Consider the following 22,790-nt stretch of genomic DNA (forward strand, 5'->3'; position numbering starts at 1 on the left):
AAAAGTTTGAATGAGTGTGAGTGTTTTCGGTGACAATGTTTCCATGTGGTGGATACCACTCCATTGACTCTCTTCCAGATATTATTATGAGCCGTCCTCCCGTCAGCAGCCTCCTCTGCTTTACATGTTACGTTTATATTTTTGTTCAGTGTATATTCAAGCTGGAGAAGGTAAAAACAGAATGTTGTGATTCAACAAGTACAGAAATTGTTACAGTAAACGAGAAGCTCAAATATGAACTAAACACAAGAAGTCAACAAATAGGCAACAACAAGGTGGACATCATGAGTTTCTAGTTCATCGGTTTTTTAAATCGCTTTGGTGCAATTTCACAAGTATGTGGTACATTTTCACTACTGTAGTACAAAACACAAAACAGATCATCAAGAAGGCAGTTGTTTCAAAAGTCTAAGCATATTTTTAATTGATTAAGTACAACACACAAAATCATATAGTCACTTTTCCCCAAATTTAATCAGTGTTTCATCTAGAAAGCTATATTTCACATTGCAATACATGTTCATATAAAGTAATTGCCTTTCACAATGGGAATCAAACCAGCAGTACCCAGTGGGACCTCAATGGGAATCGAACCCACAACTCTGGTGCTGCTAGTGTGAACCCACTGGGAATCGAACCCACAACTCTAGTGTTGCTAGTGCCATAGTCTTATGAACTGAGCAACGTACAGGACCACTACAATACATAAGTACAATACAATACTGTAACATGCAATACACGATTACAATACAGGTGGAAGATGTATAATTACCTCCTTCAGGCCATGGATGAGGCATGCAATGACATAATTTTTATGTCAGACTTGGATTCGCCATACCAAAGGGTTTTTCCCCAGGTGCATGAACAATGAGGATATTTACTGCCATTTCGATGAGAACCTATGGCCAACTGCTCAAGCCAGGCTTGATGCAAACTAGTGCCTGCTGAGCATAATGTTTCTTTCATTTGATTACATTGTGAAACATGGCTTCAATGATCACACATTTGATCACACATGCAATAGAAATGATGGAAATTTGATGTTCAGTCAATTTGAATGGTTTGTGGAAATGTATTGCCTCGTGAAAACAGTGTAATGTACTGTAATTTGCAGTACTGAGGAATACTAAACTCAGCAAAAAAAGAAACGTCCCTTTTTCAGGACCCTGTCTTTCAAAGATAATTCGTAAAAATCCAAATAATTTCACAGATCTTCATTGTAAAGGTTTTAAACACTGTTTCCCATGCTTGTTCAATGCACCTTAAACAATGAATGAAAATGCACCTGTGGAACAGTCGTTAAGACACTAACAGCTTACAGACGGTATGCAATTAAGGTCACAGTTATGAAAACTTAAGACACTAAAGAGGCCTTTCTACTGACTCTGAAAAACACAAAAAAAAGATGCCCAGGGTCCCTGCTCATCTGCGTGAACGTGGCTTAGGCATGCTGCAAGGAGGCATGAGGACCGCAGATATTGCCAGGGCAATAAATTGCAATGTCCGTACTGTGAGACGCCTAAGACAGCACTACAGGGAGACAGGACGGACAGCTGATCGTCCTCGCAGTGGCATACCACGTGTAACAACACCTGCACAGGATCGGTACATCCGAACATCACACCTGCGGGACAGGTACAGGATGGCAACAACAACTGCCCGAGTTACACTAGGAATGCACAATCCCTCCATCAGTGCTCAGACTGTCCGCAATAGGCTGAGAGAGGCTGGACTGAGGGCTTGTAAACCTGTTGTAAGGCAGGTCCTCACCAGACATCACCGGCAACAACGTCGCCTATGGGCACAAACCCACCGTCGCTGGACCAGACAGGACTGGCAAAAAGTGCTCTTCTCTGGCGAGTCGCGGTTGTATCTCACCAGGGGTGATGGTCGGATTTGCGTTTATCATCGAAGGAATGAGTGTTACACCGAGGCCTGTACTCGATTTGGAGGTGGAGGGTCCGTCATGGTCTGGGGCTTTGTGTCACAGCATCATCGGACTGAGCTTGTTGTCATTGCAGGCAATCTCAATGCTGTGCGTTACAGGGAAGACATCCTCCTCCTTCATGTGGTACCCTTCCTGCAGGCTCATCCTGACATGACCCTCCAGCATGACAATGCCACCGGCCATACTGCTCGTTCTGTGCGTGATTTCCTGCAAGACAGGAATGTCAGTGTTCTGCCATGGCCAGCGAAGAGCCCGGATCTCAATCCAATTGAGCACGTCTGGGACTGTCACGTCCTGGCCATAGAGAGGTTTTTATTCTCCATTTTGGTTAGGCCAGGAGTTTGCATTCTATATTTCTATTTCTTTGTTTTTGGCCGAGTGTGGTTCCCAATCAGAGGCAGCTGTCTATCGTTGTCTCTGATTGGGAATCATACATAGGCAGCCTTTTTCCCACCTGTGTTTTGTGGGTAGTTGTTTTCTGTTTTGTGTCTGCACCTGACAGAACTGTTTCGTTTTGTTCTACTTTGTTATTTTGTTTCAGTGTTCAGTTTGATTAAATATCATGAACGCTTACCACGCTGCACCTTGGTCTCCTTCTACTTCATACGACGAGCGTGACAGGGACTTGTTGGATCGGAGGGTGAGGGTTAGAGCCATTCCCTCCAGAAATGTCTGGGAACTTGCAGGTGCCTTGGCGGAAGAGTGGGGTAACATCTCACAGCAAGAACTGGCAAATCTGGTGCAGTCTGTGAGGAGGAGATGCACTGCAGTACTTAATGCAGCTGATGGCCACACCAGATACTGACTGTTACTTTTGATTTTGACCCCCCCCCCCCTTTGTTCAGGGACACATTATTCAATTTCTGTTAGTCACATGTCTGTGGAACTTGTTTAGTTTATGTCTCAGTTGTTGAATCTTGTTATGTTCATACAAATATTTACACATGTTAAGTTTTCTGAAAATAAACGCAGTTGACAATGAGAGGATGTTTCTTTTTTTGCAGAGTTTACATTCAAAGAGCAATTATCAAACATGTATCTTTAATGTGTTGCTATTGGGTTAACTGGTTGTTAAAATAACCTAATTGAGAATATATCATTATGTTGTGTTTGGTGATTAAACCAATATGTTGGATAATTGGTTATGTGGTGAAAGATGTCTACAAACAAAATGAAAGGTTTTGAATGTAATACTGGCTTCGTTACCAGTGTTACCAGTTTGCAGTTTTGTACTGAGAGTTTTGAAAATTCACCACTTACTTGTGAAAATAGTACCAAAGCTATTGAAAAAAAACTTTATGAGGAAAGTCTTTACAATCAAACCAGTATTGGATGAAGCTAGAAAGTCAAATTTAGTTGTGTGTGCGTGTGTGCGTGCGTGCATGTATGTGTGTGTGTGATCACATACTGCAAAAACAGCTGGGGGAAAGTACATCTGACCCTTGATGGCACCAGAGAGACCTGTCTGGTTTCTAGCCTCAATTTCACCTCAGAGTTGGTTTGCCCTAAACTTCAACCCAGCAATGATGGTGCAAAGGAGGAAGAGCACTGCATTAACAGTTTTGGACATGTAGAAGAGTGCTCCATAGAAGAATACCATTGGTTTTGAGGAAATGTTAGCAAACAGCAATTCAACAATGTCACGCCCTGACCGTAGATTGCTTTGTATGTTTCTATTTTTAGTTTGGTCAGGGTGTGATGTGGGTGGGTATTCTATGTCTGGGTATTCTATGTTGTAGGTCTAGGTTTTCTGTTTCTGTGTGTTTGGCCTGGTGTGGTTCCCAATCAGAGGCAGCTGTCTTTCGTTGTCTCTGATTGGGAGCCATATTTAGGTAGCCTGTTTTCCCACTTTTGTTTGTGGGTGGTTGTTTCCTGTTTAGTGTTTTGTTTCACCTTTCAGGACTGTTCGTTTGTCGTTTTTGTTGTTTGTCAAGTGTTTTCGTATTTTATTAAAAAATATGACCACTTACCACACTGCACCTAGGTCCTCCTCTCCTTCTCCAGAGGACAATCGTTACAAACAAAACATGTAAAGGGCGAACAACAACATACATCGAGATTCAGGGAACCATACTGGATATTTAATCATTAATATGCTTAGTAATATTATATCAGTATCCCTGATCAAAATATTTGTCTACTGTCAATCATTGGAATTAAAAATAAATTGAGTGTCACACCCTGATCTGTTTCACCTGTCTTGTGTTTGTCTCCACCCCCCTCCAGCTGTCTCCGATTTTCCCCATTATCCCCTGTGCATTTATACCTGTGTTTTCTGTTTGTCTGTTGCCAGTGTGTCTTGTCTCGTCAAGCCTACCAGCGTGTTTTTCCGTAATCCAGTTCGCTTTAGTCCTTGTTTTCTAGTTCTTCCGGTTTTGACCATTCTGCCTGCCCTGAGCCGTTCTTTACCCTTTGACACTGTCCTGGATTACTGACCTCTGCCTGCCCTTGACCTGTTGTTTGCCTGCCCCCTGCTTTGTAAATAAACTTCTGTAACTCGAACTGTCTGCATCTGGGTCTTATCCTGAGTTCTGATATTGAGTGCTGATCATTGTAGTGTATACTTACCCCTGGGCTCCATGGTGTGTGTTGTTACCATTGGGGGCCAGAAAAATCTAGGTGTTTATACAATTTTGAAAACATTACAATACATTCACAACAGAATATCTACAACACAAAATCCATGTGTATGTGTGTGCATAGTGTGTATGTTATCGTGTGTTTGTATGCATGTGACTGTGCCTATGTTTGTGTTGCTTCACAGTCCCCGCTGTTCCATGAGGTGTATTTTTATCTTTTTATTGAATTTTACTGCTTGCATGAGGTACTTGAAGTGAAATAGAGTTCCATGTAGTCATGGCTCTGTGTAGTACTGTGCGCCTCCCATAGTCTGTTCTGGACTTGTGGACTATGAAGAGAACTCTGGTGGCATGGTATGCATGGGTGTCTGAGCTGTGGCCAGTAGTTCAAACAGACAGCTTGGTGCATAGTAACAATGGACAGTGATACTCCCTTCTACTCTAGTCACCTCGTTTTGGTCCACATGGAGTTTTGGAGTACCTGAACACAGAGGTATAGACAAAAAGGAGGTCCGGAGCAGGCCTCTATTAGTTCTGAGTGATGAAGTGTGTTTTTGGTAACAAGCGACCACTTCCAAAATGGATAGAGAACAGAAAGTACAGTATACCAACATTCCTCAGGTCAACGACTTGAACAATAATGGTGATACCATTACCAGGAAATGTAATTTGTGAAAACAGGCTATTGCTGATTGTGTCATCATTACTGAGAACTACCTATTCTGCTTTACTGAGTTGTAAGGAATCTCACCTGGAGTGACAGACAGGTCGAACCATCCTGTCCAGACATCTGATCATAACGATATGGGATGATGGTGGACCACCCTGTCTTCACATACACAGACTCAGCACCTGAAGATAAAACAGCAGAAAAACAGATTAAGATGGGATCAAGCCCATCCGCACACAGCAGAAAAATCCCATGACATCTGCACCATAGGAAACATTGCTAATAGAGGTATTGTTATTGATAAGACAATGTTTGCTAGTCCGTATGATGCTCCTGTCTTCAGCGTTTCAGCACCCAGTCCCTGGCGTCACAGAGAAGTGCACTGAACCATGAGACTTCATCACTTCATAGAAACATATCACCCTTTTTCAGAGTCTGAAAAATATGAGGAGGTAGAGGGAGAGAGAGAGGGACAGGAAGAGATGGGGATCCATGTGTGGGTATGAGTGTAAATATGTCAAGGACCAAGACACCAAAGATAAGGACTGTCCTTCGCACTGCTGGCTGCCTATTATCTACTTAGACATCACTGTTTCTATCTCTCTTACTGCTGCTGTTGGTGTACACATGCCTCCTTCAGTGGTAGACATTGACTATTTACATATATGGACTTGTTTAATCCAAGGCTCCCAGTCACCGATGTGCTTCTCCCCTCTGCTGGATCATAGTAAGCATTACACAAAGATAAATGGCTGCAGAGGTGCCAAATGTGATAGCTGGGTCCATTCTGCACGGACACACGAGGAGGCACTGAAGCCCATGCAGACACAACAGCAAAACACATTAAGGCTAAGAATCTAAATATGCCCACCACAGAAAAGTCACCATGAAATAAAAAAAATTATATCTAAACTTTATTCAAAAAGACAATGTTCACTTTGAGAGATGAAACATGTATTTTTATGTTATCTCTCTCAGAACTGAAACATTTTCTTCTACAGTGACATTTGAACCCTTCAACTGAACCATATATGCCTTTTTCATTTTCAGGTGTTTATTGATTTTGTATATTATTATAAGTTCACTGTAATGTCCAGAGTTCTCAACTGACATGTGAATGTAGAGGTATTGTTATTGATAAGACAATGTTTGCTAGTCCGCAGCAGTAAGAGAGATAGAAACAGAGAGATAGAAACAGTGATGTCCAACTTCCGGCGCCGAAAAGAGATGGCTGCCTCGCTTCGTGTTCCTTGGAAAATATGCAGTATTTTGTTTTTTTACGTGTTATTTCTTACATCGGTACCCCGGGTAATCTTAGGTTTCATTACATACAGTCGGGAGGAACTACTGAATATACGATTAACGTCAACTCATCATCGTTCCTACCAGGAATATGACTTTCCCGAAACGGATCCAGTGTTTTGCCTTCCACACAATACAATGGATCTGATCCCAGCCGGCGACCCTGTGCGACGCCGAAAAAGGGGAAAACGTGGCGGTCTCGTGGTCAGGCTTCGGAGACGGGCACATCGCGCTCCACTCCCTAGCATACTACTCGCCAATGTCCAGTCTCTTGACAATAAGGTTGATGAAATCCGAGCACGGGTAGCATTCCAGAGAGACATCAGGGATTGCAACGTGCTCTGCTTCACGGAAACATGGCTAACTCAAGGGACGCTAACGGACTCGGTGCAGCCAGCTGGTTTCTTCATGCATCGCGCCGACAGAAACAAACATCTTTCCGGTAAGAAGAGGGGCGGGGGGGTATGCCTTATGATTAACGAGAAGTGGTGTGATCATCATAACAACACACAAGAACTCAAGTCGTTCTGTTCACCTGATCTAGAACTCCTCACAATCAAATGTAGACCGCATTATCTACCAAGGGAATTCTCGTCAATCATAATCACAGCCGTATACATTCCCCCCCAAGCAGACACATCGATGGCCCTGAACGAACTTTATCTGACTCTTTGTAAACTGGAAACCACACACCCTGAGGCTGCATTCATCGTAGCTGGGGATTTTAACAAGGCTAATCTAAAAACAAAACTCCCTAAATTCTATCAGCATATCGATTGTGCTACCAGGGCTGAAAAAACACTAGACCATTGTTATACTAATTTCCGCGACGCTTATAAGGCCCTCCCCCGCCCCCCTTTCGGAAAAGCTGACCACGACTCCATTTTGTTGATTCCAGCCTACAAACAAAAACTCAAACAACAAGCTCCCGCGCTCAGGTCTGTTCAACGCTGGTCCGACCAATCTGAATCCACGCTTCAAGACTGCTTCGATCACGCAGATTGGAATATGTTCCGCATCGCGTCCAACAACAATATTGACGAATATGCTGATTCGGTGAGCGAGTTCATTAGGAAGTGCATTGACGATGTCGTACCCACAGCAACGATAAAAACATTCCCAAACCAGAAACCGTGGATTGACGGCAGCATTCGCGTGAAACTGAAAGCGCGAACCACTGCTTTTAACCAGGGCAAGGTGACCGGAAGCATGACCGAATACAAACAGTGTAGCTATTCTCTCCGCAAGGCAATCAAACAGGCCAAGTCTCAGTACAGAGACAAAATCGAGTCGAAATTCAACAGCTCAGACACAAGAGGTATGTGGCAGGGTCTACAGTCAATCACGGATTACAAAAAGAAAATCCGCCCCGTCGAGGACCAGGATGTCTTGCTCCCAGACAGGCTAAACAACTTTTTTGCCCGCTTTGAGGACAATACAGTGCCACTGACACGGCCCCCTACCAAAACCTGCGGGCTCTCCTTCACTGCAGCCGAGGTGAGTAAAACATTTAAACGTGTTAACCCTCGCAAGGCTGCAGGCCCAGACGGCATTCCCAGCCGCGTCCTCAGAGCATGCGCAGACCAGCTGGCTGGTGTGTTTACGGACATATTCAATCAATCCTTATCCCAGTCTGCTGTTCCCACATGCTTCAAGAGGGCCACCATTGTTCCTGTTCCCAAGAAAGCTAAGGTAACTGAGCTAAACGACTACCGCCCCGTAGCACTCACTTCCGTCATCATGAAGTGCTTTGAGAGACTAGTCAAGGACCATATCACCTCCACCCTACCGGACACCCTAGACCCACTCCAATTTGCTTACCGACCCAATAGGTCCACAGACGACGCAATCGCAACCACACTGCACACTGCCCTAACCCATCTGGACAAGAGGAATACCCATGTGAGAATGCTGTTCATCGATTACAGCTCAGCATTTAACACCATAGTACCCTCCAAACTCGTCATCAAGCTCGAGACCCTGGGTCTCGACCCCGCCCTGTGCAACTGGGTCCTGGACTTCCTGACGGGCCGCCCCCAGGTGGTGAGGGTAGGTAACAACATCTCCACCCCGCTGATCCTCAACACTGGGGCCCCACAAGGGTGCGTTCTGAGCCCTCTCCTGTACTCCCTGTTCACCCACGACTGCGTGGCCATGCACGCCTCCAACTCAATCATCAAGTTTGCGGATGACACTACAGTGGTAGGCTTGATCACCAACAACGACGAGACGGCCTACAGGGAGGAGGTGAGGGCCCTCGGAGTGTGGTGTCAGGAAAATAACCTCATACTCAACGTCAACAAAACAAAGGAGATGATTGTGGACTTCAGGAAACAGCAGAGGGAGCACCCCCCTATCCACATCGACGGGTCAGTAGTGGAGAAGGTGGAAAGTTTTAAGTTCCTCGGTGTACACATCATGGACAAACTGAACTGGTCCACCCACACAGACAGCGTTGTGAAGAAGGCGCAGCAGCGCCTCTTCAACCTCAGGAGGCTGAAGAAATTCGGCTTGTCACCAAAAGCACTCACAAACTTCTACAGATGCACAATCGAGAGCATCCTGTCGGGCTGTATCACCGCCTGGTACGGCAACTGCTCCGCCCACAACCGTAAGGCTCTCCAGAGGGTAGTGAGGTCTGCAGAACGCATCACCAGGGGCAAACTACCTGCCCTCCAGGACACCTACACCACCCGATGTCACAGGAAGGCCATAAAGATCATCAAGGACAACAACCACCCAAGCCACTGCCTGTTCACCCCGCTATCATCCAGAAGGCGAGGTCAGTACAGGTGCATCAAAGCAGGGACCGAGAGACTGAAAAACAGCTTCTATCTCAAGGCCATCAGACTGTTAAACAGCCACCACTAACATTTAGCGGCCGCTGCCAACATACTGACTCAACTCCAGCCACTTTAAAAATGGGAATTGATGGAAATTATGTAAAAATGTACCACTAGCCACTTTAAGCAATGCCACTTAATACAATGTTTACATACCCTACATTACCCATCTCATATGTATATATACTGTACTCTATATCATCTACTGCATCTTGCCATCTTTATGCAATACATGTACCACTAGCCACTTTAAACTATGCCACTTTATGTTTACATACCCTACAGTACTCATCTCATATGTATATACCGTACCCTATACCATCTACTGCATCTGCCATGCCGTTCTGTACCACCACTCATCCATATATCTTTATGTACATATTCTTTATCCCCTTACACTTGTGTGTGTGTGTAAGGTAGTAGTGTGGAATTGTTAGGTTAGATTACTGTTGGTTATTACTGCATTGTCGGAACTAGAAGCACAAGCATTTCGCTACACTCGCATTAACATCTGCTAACCATGTGTATGTGACTAATAAAATTTGATTTGATTTGATTTGATTTGATTTGTATTGTTCATGTTATCCATTTATAGTCTACGTGTAATATCAGGACTGAGGGTTCATATCAGCTATGAACCCATGAACATAATCAACTGAGCATGTTTCAAACTATCATTCTACAACAAAGAGCTGCTAAAGCCCTAAGAAAATCCTTATTCAAATGAAAGCTGCTCCGTAAAGAACAGGTGTAGGCTAACAGTGAAATGCTTACTTATGGGCCCTTCCCAACAATGCAGAGAGAAAGACAATAGAGAAATAATATAAAAGTAAAACACATAATAATAAATACACAATGAGTAACAATAGCTTGGCTATACATAGGGTACCAGTACTGAGTAAACACGAGGTAGCAGTACCGAGTCACTGTGCAGGGGTACAAGGTAATTGAGTGACAGATAATAAACAGTAGCAGCAGCGTATGTGCTGAGACAAAAAAGTTAATGCAAAAAGCGTCAATGCAGATAGTTAAATAGTTCACCAAATAGCTCCTCGAACTAACTATTGATCAGTCTTATGGCTTGGGGGTAGAAGCTGTTCAGGGTCCTGTTGGTTCCAGACTTGGTGCATTGATACCTCTAGCCTTGCGGTAGCAGCGAGAACTGTCTATGACTTGGTTGACTGGAGACTTCAACAATTTTTAGGGCCTTCCTCTGACACCGCCTGGTATAGGGGTCCTGGATGGCAGGGAGCTCGTCCCCAGTGATGTACTGGGCTGTACGCACTACCCTCTGTAGCGCCATGCGGTCGGATGCCAAGTAGTTGCCATACTAAGCGGTGAGGCAGCCAGTCAAGATGCTCTCAATGGTGCAGCTGTAGAACCTTTTGAGGATCTGGGGCCCATGCCAAATCTTTTCAGCTTCATGAGGGGAAGAGACATGGTCGTGCCCTCTTAACCACTGTGTTGGTGTGTTTGGACCATGATAGATCCTTTGTGATGTGGACACCCGCTCCACTACAGCCCCATCGATGTGAATGAGGTGTGCTCAGCTCTCCGTTTCCTGTAGTCCACGATCAGCTCCTTTGTCTTGCTGACGTTGAGGGAGAGGTGGTTGTTCTGGCAGGTCTCTGACCTCCTCCCTATAGGCTGTCTCATTGTTGTCGGTGATCAGGCCTACAGTACCACGAAAGTGTCGTCGGCAATCTTAATGATGGTGTTGGAGTCGTGTGCGGCCACGCAGTCATGGATAAACAGGGAGTACAGGAGGGGGCTAAGTACGCACCCCTGAGGGGTCCCGTGTTGAGGGTAAGCGTGGCTGATGTGTTGTTACCTACCCTCACCACCGGGGGTGGCCCGTCAGGAAGTCAAAGATCCAGTTGCAGAAGATGGTGTTCAGTCCCAGGGTCCTTAGCTTTGTGATGAGCTTGGAGGGCACTATGGTTTTGAATGCTGAGCTGTAGTCAATGAACAGCATTCTCACATATAGTGCTTTCAGAAAGTATTCATAACATTTCAAAAAATATCATTCTACTTTGACATTATGGGGTATTGTGTGACAAAAAAGAATCCACATTTTAATCTATTTTAAATTCAGGTTATAACACAACAAAATGTGGAAAAAGTAAAGGGGTGTGAATTTCTATTTATTCATTTTTTATTTGAAAAGTGAATGCTTTCTGAAGGCCCTGAAGTGTTCTTATTTTCCAAGTGGGAACAGGCAGTGTGGGAGTGCAATAGAGATTGCGTTATCTGTGTTGTTGGGGCGGTATGGGAATTGGAGTGGGTCCAGGATGTCTGGGATGATGGTGTTGATGTGAGCCATGACCAGCCTTTCAAAGCATTTCATGAGTACAGATGTGAGTGCTACGGGGCGATATACATTTAGGCAGGTTACCTTGGCGTTCTTGGTCACAGGGACTATGGTGGTCTGCTTGAAACATGTAGGTATTACAGACTGGGTCAGGGAGAGGTTGAACATGTCGGTGAAGACACTTGCCAGGTGGTCAGCGCATGCTCGCAGTAAGCGTCCTGATAATCCGTCTGGCCCTGCAGCCTTGTGATTGGTAAACTGTTTAAAGGTCTTACTTACATCGGCTACGTACAAAGTGTTCACACATTCCTCTGAAGCAAACATAGAAGGCATTTAGTTTGTCTGGTAGGCTCGTGTCAGTAGGTAGCTCATGGCTGGTTTTTCCTTTGCGTGCCGTGATCATTTGCAAGCCCTGCCAGAACCAACGAGTGTCAGAGCCGGTGTATTAGGATTTGATCTTAGTCTGGTATTTTATTCATGTTTTCATTTATTTCATTTGTATTTCATTATAAAACATGCAATCCGCCTGTAGTGAAGCTGCTCAACATTTACATTACATTTTAGTCACTTAGCAGACACTCCCATTCAGAGCGACCCACAGGAGCATTCAGGGTCAAGTGCCACACTCAAGGGCGCATCGACAGATCCTTCCCCCAGTCGCCACGGGGACCCGAACCAGCAACCTCTCGGCCACTGGCCCAACGCTCCTAACTGCCAGGTTACCTGCGACCTCCAACCATCCAAGACCCCCCCACAGTATGTTTCTCCGTACGTTATATGGTACGTACTGTATGCAGAGTGTGTGTGTCAACGACCTATGCACCAAAAAAAATGACTGCACTTCCTATTATATACTCAGACCTAGCTGTCTATAACTCATCCTGCTTCTGTTTGAGTGTATATGCCCCACTCAGTGGCAAAAGCAGCTATTACATTCTATGGACTGGTTGTAACACAAGGTTCAAAAGTGCTACAATTGATTGATTATTAAGTTATATGAAATAAAACCAAATATAGTGTTACTATAGAGGAGCCGGAAGCCTATTTAGTTTGTGTGGAGCAGCAAAAGTTGAGATGAGTCAGAGGTTCAGGTACAAAGATATACAGATGACCAAAATTATGGAAGATATTTGACAAAATAATAAAATGACTTGAGGACTAATGCAAAATGCTTCAAACACATGGCAAAATTCATAAACTCACACATTTGAGTATGCCTATGGCAGAGCTAAAGTTACAGCATCCTAGACAGTTTCCTAGACAAGCAGTTGTCCTTGAGTAAAGGGGTCAATGTAAGCTTATTATACTCTAATGTTTGTAAACAAAGTAAATGTAAGCAAACACTGCCTCAAAACATTGTTAAAACTATGCATTTGAGAGTGGTAACATTTCTCCAGCCCCATTCCTTAGCTTTTCAAAGAAACAGTGACGGGGAGAACACTTTATTGTTTCAACTGCAGATTGCCCATTTATTGGCAATACTATTGCACAATAAAAGTGCTCGTTAATGAAAAAAAGTTATCATTTGCATTGACATTAGTATTTCTGATAATCAACACCCCTTTCACGAGATAAACCAAATAATGAGAGGCTAGCAACCTATGGTTATTGAAGCTGTGAACATGACAGGTGCCCGCTATTCTAGGACGCCAGTTCAACAGCATTAGTGAGTAGGCCTAGAGGCAGGTGTTTGTGTTCACTCAAAATAATACAAGGCAAAGCCTACCCAAGGCAAAGCCTACCCACAACCAGTACAAACTGGTTGAATCAACATTGTTTCACCCTAATTTTGTCAATGTATTGTGACGTGAAATATATGTGGAAAATACATTGAAACTGTTGTTTTGAAGGTCAAATATCAACCACGGGATTATGTCATCAAAGTAACCAAATTTCAACATAGACAAAAATGTGTTGAATTTGTTACCTTTAAAGAACTGCACCTGCTGATTTGGCCTCGTTTTTTGGCTTGCTGATCAAGAAATGTTGGCGGCCATGACAGAAGCCAAACGTCAGTTGGCTAGAGGGTGTAGATTGATGTGGGTGTTTCTTTGGTGTGTCCTTGCCACCACCAAGACACACCCATCTGTCAGAACCTTGCCCGCCACTGTCTCCCCCCACTCCATCACAACAAACAAACCTGCAGGTTGAGTTCAATAACTACAGGCAGATGTATGGTAAGATGCTGGAAGAAGCTTTGAAAAGGTCAGTAGCCTACAGAGTAATATGAGAAGAATGCAATTGCTAAATTTATGTAGATATTCTAAACTAAGTGTCTTGATATCTTTCAAATGGAGTAACAGGTCCATGTGGAATAAACAACCCTTTACATAATACCATATAAACAGTGTTCTGCATCCAATATTTATTTGTGCCCTAGACATGGGTTACACCTCGGAGGCTAATGTGAATGTTTTGTCTAAATTACACAAGACAAAAGATCCCGACAACACGGAACCACCCACGGGTCCCCGCACAGGCGGATGATCTCCGGGAGCCAGGGTTGTCTGGGCCAACGGGGAGCCACCAAAATCAACAACAGACCCTCCTGATGGACCTTCTCCACGGTGGCGGATGAGGACGGTGACGAGGGGGGCTACAGGCGCTATTGTGCAAGAAATGCAGTCTATAATCTAGATCAGTAGCGTAAACAAAACAAAAAAGTTTGCCCAATAAAATACTACTTGATTAAAAGTCTACAAGTATTTGGTTATAAATATACGTAAGTAGCAAAAGTAAATGGAATTGTTAAAATATACATAAGTATCAAAAGTAAAAGTATAAATAATTTCAAATTCCTTATATTAAGCAAACCAGGCGGCACCATTTAAAAAAAAAACACACACATTTGTGTTTAGTGAGTCCACCAGATCAGAGGCAGTAGGGATGACCAGGGGCGAGGAAGCAGAGCCAGTCTGTATGACACTGCAATATATTGTCCATTGTTCATTCATTGGCATGGTGTCATCATTGTCTAAATGTCCTGGACCATAGGCAATATAATAATAACGAAGTACAATGTTGTGATCCTTTAACCCAATTAAAGCTGCATGATTGTGCATGGATAGGATATCTCAATATTGAGCCAGTCAAATTAGGGCTAGCCTAGATCTCTCGGCTTGTCCCCTTGTGTGTTGTGCTTGATGTGTTTCTCCAAGAAGTCTTGAGCCTCCTTGGCAGTGGGAAATGTGTGTCTTGTGTTCTGGAAGGGCCAGATGTAGGTTGACCTCTGTTTCAGCAGCTCGGCACTCAGATCTGGGTAGATGCTGATCCTCTTCTCAGCATAGGTAAGAGCCTCCGATTCGTCCAGACTACACTAGGTTTTTCAAAGAAGAGAGCTAGATTGGATGGAGATATTTGGACCGTTGTGTGGATGAAGAGAAACTGGGCAACTGCTGAATCCAAGAAGGGATGAAGTAAATGGAGTCGCATGACTACAGGGAGGAAACAAACTGTCACACGAAACAAACAGAAGATGCAAAAGAGGTTGCTGACAGACAATGGAGAATCTACACAGGAAGTTTCTCTCAGGAAGTCAAGGCTCTATCTCCTACTGTTCTGCACCGATAGGCCATTTTGGGTTGTGGCACCAATGGAAGCTGATCGTGAGACGTGCCAATGTAAAACCCACGAGAATCTCAAATTCATGGCTAACAGCCTTTACAGCTGTGGGCTTTTATCATCCAAAAACTCCAGTGAAAGGCACAATGAAGATGCATCAGATGATAAGTGTGTTGCCAGGTCACATCAAGTACAGAGACATAACCTGTCTCTGCCAAAGATGAGGGGGTCATGGCCTGTCCCTGCTTTGAGTTAAAATAAGAAACTCTAGAAGCTGCTGAGGCTCCAAAATCTGTGTGCACCATTGAAACCACATGGCAACCAGAGTCCATTCACTCTCAACATATTGTTCAGTGGTGTGTGGTGTCCTACGACAATGAGCCATACCCAGGAATCATAACAGATGTGGAGGAGGATAACTTCCAGGTCAAGTGCATGCACCGTAATGGAATAAACAAATTATTCTGGCCAAGCCCACGTGACATGGTACCTGCAAACCACCAGGTAGTATGCCTGATCCCAGAGCTTGGAGGTACATAAAAGGTACATAAAATACCCCTTTGGAAACCATTGAACTACAACTGGAGCAAAGGGACTTGCAGTATGCGGAGGGGGGATGGAGTGGAATGGAGAAAAGGCGAGAGAGGGGTTGAGGGGGAAGGGTTTTGGAAGGGAGTGAAGTGGAGGAGAGGTGAGGAGGTGAGAGGGAAGAAGGGGAGGGGGGGGACTTTTTAAAGTTTTATGTATGCTTATATGTATGACATATTTTATAAATGTTGTTAAAAACCTTTTGAATAACCATTTTATTTAGCTTGAACCGTGAGTCCAGAATTGTTAGGAGAAAATGAGTAGGTCTGTTAATCATAAAATTGTCTGTTTATCATAAAATGCCTGATTAGTGTTATTAAATGTGAACTAACAGTGATTTTCAAATACAATCCAATTGTTTTACATGTAGCTATGTTGTTCTAATGCAATACTTGTGTTTTAATAATCTGTGTTTATGTTGTTTTACAACATAGGTGGACAATGTTTTTAAAAAGACAAAAAAGTAAATGACCCATAAATGTCTTCTTATGTAATCATATAAAGTGTGCATGTTCAAGATACTGTAGCATGCATATGTCATCGCAGGTCTGTGGAGATTTTCACAATTGCTGTAATAATCTGTGCAGCATCTCAAAAGTCATTGAACAGTAGCATCATGTACTTTAATGTATTCTCAACTGCAATCCAGGTAATTTGGTTCTGCTATGAGATGAATGGCAGTGATAAGTAACCCATTAATTTAAATAAACGAAATATCTGACATTGTATTCCCATTTGAACCTTGCTGTGCTTTTAAATGGTTGAAAGGGCAGAGATAGACATTTGGGTGACAACTAAACCAGAAATCAGACATTGTTTCTTCATTGGAATTTGGTTGTGCTTTTAGATGGTTTAAAGCATAGTCATAACACATTCAACTAACTTTTGTCTGTCTTTTTGAGTGAGTGAATAGAGGCTGTAAAGTTGAAGGACTCTTGAAAGATTAGTCCAAATGAGGACTAAAAGAGATCCCAATCAAATCTCAATCAAATCTCATTGATCAACATCTCTAACAAATATTATCCAATTATCCACATTGAAATGATGTGGTGTGCCCAGTGGGTAATGTTTGAGTGATAGCATAGGCATAGTATGCCTAAAGTTTAGCAATAAATCAGTCCGTTTGTGTGGGGAGAAATTGTGAGAGCTCACAGGCACATGTCACATAGGCAAAAAAAAAAGACATTTATTTAATGTATGAATCAATTTACAGTTTGAGCATGATGTTTTGTATGGTGTGACTGGATCTAAACGTACTCTCTGAATCATTGATTGGTTTATTTCCCATCTTTAATCAACATACAGATTAATTAAAGAGATTCTTCTGTATTTTTGCGTACTTTTTAGCCAGTAGTTCTCAAAGTAGCACTCACGAGCCAAAAGTGGTCCCCCAAAATTGCGTACTACGTTACCTATGTGCAGTTATGTGCACCACATCATTGCTCTCTGTCTCTCGCTCTGCTGTGTGTGCATGATGTGCTTCTTGCTAGCCTTCACTCAAATGGCGAGGTGCTGAAGATCATTGGTTGAACTCGAATTGCTAGGGGGCTGGCCCACATGGGGGAAAATGGTGCTGCACAGCCTCCAGAAAAACAGTCGCTTTCAAACTAGGGATTTCGAGGCTAATTGAGATAAAACAGTAATTCTGTTCATAGAACATAGTTCCAGAGAATATCCTTAAGAAAGATTAAGATTATTCCATCCAACTTTATCTTCTAATTATCGATATTATACAATAGAACACTGAAGATATGTGGGATAGACCTAAAAAAAAATAGATATTATTGTCTATACTAAGATCCTCCAGTATTTTCCCTTACACCTCCTCTGCCCTTCAAGAATAAGTGCAAATAGGGGTTAGGCCTACCTGTAGATGCAGTTTATCCCAGTGATGCCACAAGAGGATGTGAGGATGTGCAGCTGTTGTCAGTGGGGTTGGAGGGGGGGGGGGAATACAGGGCATTAACACAAGGCTCTTTGTCATTAGAGCAGTGTGTATCGATTGGTTTTCCTTTAACTATTTTGGCTATTAATTCATCACAATTGATTTTATCAAATGTGCTCAGGATATATTTTGTTGTCACTTATCTTCATCATCATTTCTTATTATACATATAACCTGTAAGTGCCACTGTTGTCGCACAGTAGGCCTATCAGTAGGCAGATCATTTCTTAAGATGATACTATATTTTTTATCACAGATATTCCCTCTAGCCTCTTATGCCTTAGATGAACAGTCAACCAGGGTAATTGTCAGCCAGTAAAAAGCAACAACAATCAAGCCACACAAAGCTGTATGCCTTTACCCACTGGGCACAGACATCAATTCAACATCTATTCCACGTTGGTTCAATGTAATTTCATAGAAATGTTGGGGAAACACCACTGATTCAAGCAGTATGTGCCCAGTGGGTAGGGTGTAGAATGCAGGTTCAGAACACTATTGTATTTAGAACTGCTTGGGGTGGAACTCAGAACACTTGACTGGAGGGCTCTAAGTTTATGGTTCCAAGGCAGGAACACAAGCTTGGGCGGATAGAGAGAGCAAGTTGTTGTCAGAAGCCTAGGATTCTCACCTCTATCTATTGCTGTATACACACAACCGTTGGTTTATCCCATTTCTCTACGATTAGACTTAATTGGGTGAGTGTGATTGAAGTGACACAACACCAAGCATCAGCTTTTAAATACAGCCCAATGTTTATCTGTCACAGTTTGGTGCCGGTTTCTAGATAATGTCATTTTATTTTTGACGTCACAGGTAATCCAGGCGTGTAAATGGGAGAGGTAATTTATATGGTTGTTGGGGTGAACGTTTCCCAAATGTAGACCTCTCATTAAATATTTAATTAATTAATTAGACGAGGTCTAATCGCATTCCATAGGGAACGCGTTCTGAATAATTCACACTGAAATGACTGTTTAGCAACACGTGTTCCATGTCGTAAGGTATGGTATATCCATAAACCGTAGACCGTTCTTATTAAAAAGGTCTCCCTTACACCACATACCCATTGCACACAATCATACATATTCACAATATTTACAATTCCAACGCAATAAAAACACAATATTTACAAGCAATTTAATAAAAGTAACTTACAAAACATGATCATGAAAACAAACACATTCTTCAGTAAAAAAAAAAAGAAGGTAATCACCCAGCGGTCTAACTGCTCTAGCAGCACCAAAACGTCTAACTTAAGAGAGTTCTGGAGATCATTCCCCAAGTAAGGTGCAAGAAAACTACACGCAGATCTACCTAACTCAGTGGCAAACGAAGGGATCTCCAGAGTTAGTCATCTCTGAGACAGGGTCTGGTAGCTCGTACTTTACATATGTAGGTTAACAATGAAGGAAGGTATGGTGGAAATTTGTGCAAGAGGGCTTTATAAATAAAACAAGTGCAATGCCTCGATCTACGAGACTTCCACAAGAGCCAAACTACTTCCTGATACAGAAAGAAGTAATGTGTACCTGTCGCCCGTAATAAAGTGCAGTGTGCTATGATAAACTGCGACCAATGGTTTCAATATAGCGGCAGCCGCATCATTCAGATGATATCACCATAATCTATAGCCTGTAATATCGTCGGAATGATTTGTTTTCTGCTTTTTAACGAAATGCATGAACTTTTCCTGTAAAGGAAGCCCATTTTAAATCTTTACTTTTTAACTAACTCATCAATATGCTTTTTGAAATACTAAACTTTTCGTCAATCCAGATATTTATAAACGGGGACACGATTATTAATGTGGACACCGTCCAATCCTATATATGCATAATTCATCAGATACATTTTGAAGCTTTTTGGAAAATAAAATGTAATTAGTTTTACCTGCATTAAGTACCAATTTCAGTTCAACCAAGGCGATCTGGAAAGCAAAAAAGGCAGATTGTAGTTCTGAAAGCGCCGTGTCAACACAAGGGGCAACAGAATACACAACAGTAGGGTAGTATTTTCAATTGTTTTATTTAACCTTTTTTTAACTAGGCAAGCCAGTTAAGAACAGATTCTTATTTACAATGACGGCCTACCAGAAGGCCAAAGCCCTCTACTGGGACGAGGGCTAGCGACTGGTATGAGCTGCAACAAACACTCAAACTGGACAGTTTTATCTCAGTCTCTCCATTCAAAGACTCAATCATGGACACTCTTACTAACAGTTGTGGCTGCTTTGCGATGTATTGTTGTCCCTACCTTATTGCCCTTTGTGCTGTTGTCTGTGCCAAATAATGTTTGTACCATATTTTGTGCTGCTACCATGTTGTTTTACTACCAGGTTGTTGTCATGTTGTGTTGCTACCATGCTGTGTTTTCATGTGTTGCTGCCTTGCTATGTTGTTGTCTTATGTAGTGTTGTGTTGTCTCTTGTCATGTTGTGTGTTTTGTCCTATATTCATATATACACTACTGTTCAAACGTTTGGGGTCACTTAGAAATGTCCTTGTTTTTGAAAGAAAATTTTAAAAAAGTGTCCATTAAAATAACATCAAATTGATCAGGAATACAGTGTAGACATTGTTAATGTTGTAAATTACTATTGTAGCTGGAAACGGGTGATTGTTTATGGAATATCTACATAGGCGTACAGAGGCCCATTATCAGCAATCATCACTCCCGTGTTCCAATGGCACGTTGTGCTAGCTAAGTTTATAATTTTAAAAGGCTAATTGATCATTAGAAAATCCTTTTGCAATTATGTTAGCACAGCTAAAAACTGTCGTTCTGATTAAACAAGCAGTAAAACTGGCCTTTAGACTAGTTGAGTATCTGGAGCATCAGCATTTGTGGGTTCGATTACAGGCTCAAAATGGCCAGAAACAAATAACTTTCTTCTGAAACTCGTCAGTCTATTCTTGTTCTGAAAAATGAAGGCTATTCCATGCGCGAAATTGCCAAGAAACTGAAGATCTCGTACAGCTCTGTGTACTACTCCCTTCATTGAGCGCAAACTGGCTCTAACCAGAATAGAAAGAGGAATGGGAGGCCCCGGTGCACAACTGAGCAAGAGGACAAGTACATTAGAGTGTCTAGTTTGAGAAACAGGCGCCTCACAAGTCCTCAACTGGCAGCTTCATTAAATAGTACCCGCAAAACATCCGTCTCAACGTCAACAGTGAAGAGGCGACTCCGGGATGCTGGTCAACAACATACCATCTCAGCAACACATGAAACACAGCATGGTAGCAACACAACATGACAACAACATGGTAGCAACACAACATGGCAGCAGCACAACATGGTAGCAGCACAAAACATGTTACAAACATTATTGGGCACAGACAACAGCACGAAGGGCAAGAAGGATAGGATGGTCATCTGAATCAGGGTTAGTTTGGCAACTGTGGTGAAAGCGATTTCGATAGAGGAAACCGAGTCTAGATTTAACCTTAGCCTGCAACGTTGATATGTGCTGAGAAAAGGACAGTGTGCCGACTAGCCATACTCCCAAGTACTTGTATGAGGTGACTTCCCCCTGTAATTCAGATAAAGACCACAAGATGTCTCAATTATTTTCCCAGCACTGTCCTTGGCTGTCCTTCTTGGTGAACAAAACTTTTCTTCTGTGTCAGTCACAACTTTGAGAAATTTCAACAAAATTATTTTGTGTAAGTTGATCTAATTTATTGAACATTTGAAAAAGTTGTAGATATATTCTAATGAAGTTAGATCTATAATATATTTTTTTAAATATACAGTAGGAAAGCCTTAAGATAAATTATCAAATTGTTTAGAGACAGAAATGTAGCTACTCTTTTAGTAAAGTAATACTATAATATGTTGGATGAGTGTGTTGGGGGCTAGTTACCTCTTTATGTCGATGAATGTGTATCTACCTGTCATTTAGACAATGACTCACCCAGTTAGCACTTGTTTATGCTAACTTGATAGCTAGCAACTTCACTAGCAGTAAATGCTAGCCAGCTAGCTAGTTAGCATAAGCTGCTAGGAGTACTAGGTAGCAACCTTACTACCAGATCGTCTGAGGTAAAATACATTAAGATAAGATAACTTAATTTCAGTTGTAAATGTTTCCACTAGTGACTGATAGCTTTACAGTTAATGCAACTTTATAGCCTTTTAGCTATTTTATACAGCATTTTATGTCATATACAGTTGAAGTCGGAAGTTAACATACACCTTAGCCAAATACATTTAAGCAGTGTTTCACAATTCCTGACATTTAATCCTAGTAAAAATGTTCTGTCTTAAGTCAGTTAGTGTCACGTTCGTTAGACTGATTGGACCAAGGCGCAGCGTGCGTAGAGTTCCACATGTTTTAATCAAAGAAACTCACCAAAACAAATACAGAAAACAAACGAACCGTGAAGAAATTGCAGTGTTAACAAGCACTACACAAAAACAAGATCCCACAAAGCACAAAGGGGAAATGGCTGCCTAAATATGATCCCCAATCAGAGACAACGATAAACAGCTGCCTCTGATTGGGAACCATACCCGGCCAACATAGAAATATAAATCACCTAGATGACCCACCCTAGTCACACCCCAACCTAACCAACATAGAGAATAAAAAGCTCTCTATGGTCAGGGCGTGACAGTTAGGATCACCACTTTATTTTAAGAATGTGAAATGTCAGAATAATAGTAGAGAGAATGATTTATTTCAGCTTTTATTTATTTTATTATCACATTCCCACTGGGTCAGAAGTTTACATACACTCAATTAGTATTTGGTAGCATTGCCTTAATTGTTTAACTTGGGTCAAACGTTTTGGGTAGCCTTCAACAAGCTTCCCACAATAAGTTGGGTGAATGTTGGCCCATTCCTCCTGACAGAGCTGGTGTAACTGAGTCAGGTTTGTAGGCCGCCCTGCTCACGCACGCTTTTTCAGTTCTGCCCACAAATGTTCTATGGGATTGAGGTCAGGGCTTTGTGATGGCCACTCCAATACCTTGACTTTGTTGTCCAGAGGAACCGGACCGTGGGTCGTCGCCATAGGAACCGGACCGTGAATCGTC

The sequence above is a fragment of the Salvelinus alpinus genome, chromosome 3 (assembly GCF_045679555.1).
Source record: "Salvelinus alpinus chromosome 3, SLU_Salpinus.1, whole genome shotgun sequence".
NCBI lineage: Eukaryota > Metazoa > Chordata > Actinopteri > Salmoniformes > Salmonidae > Salvelinus > Salvelinus alpinus.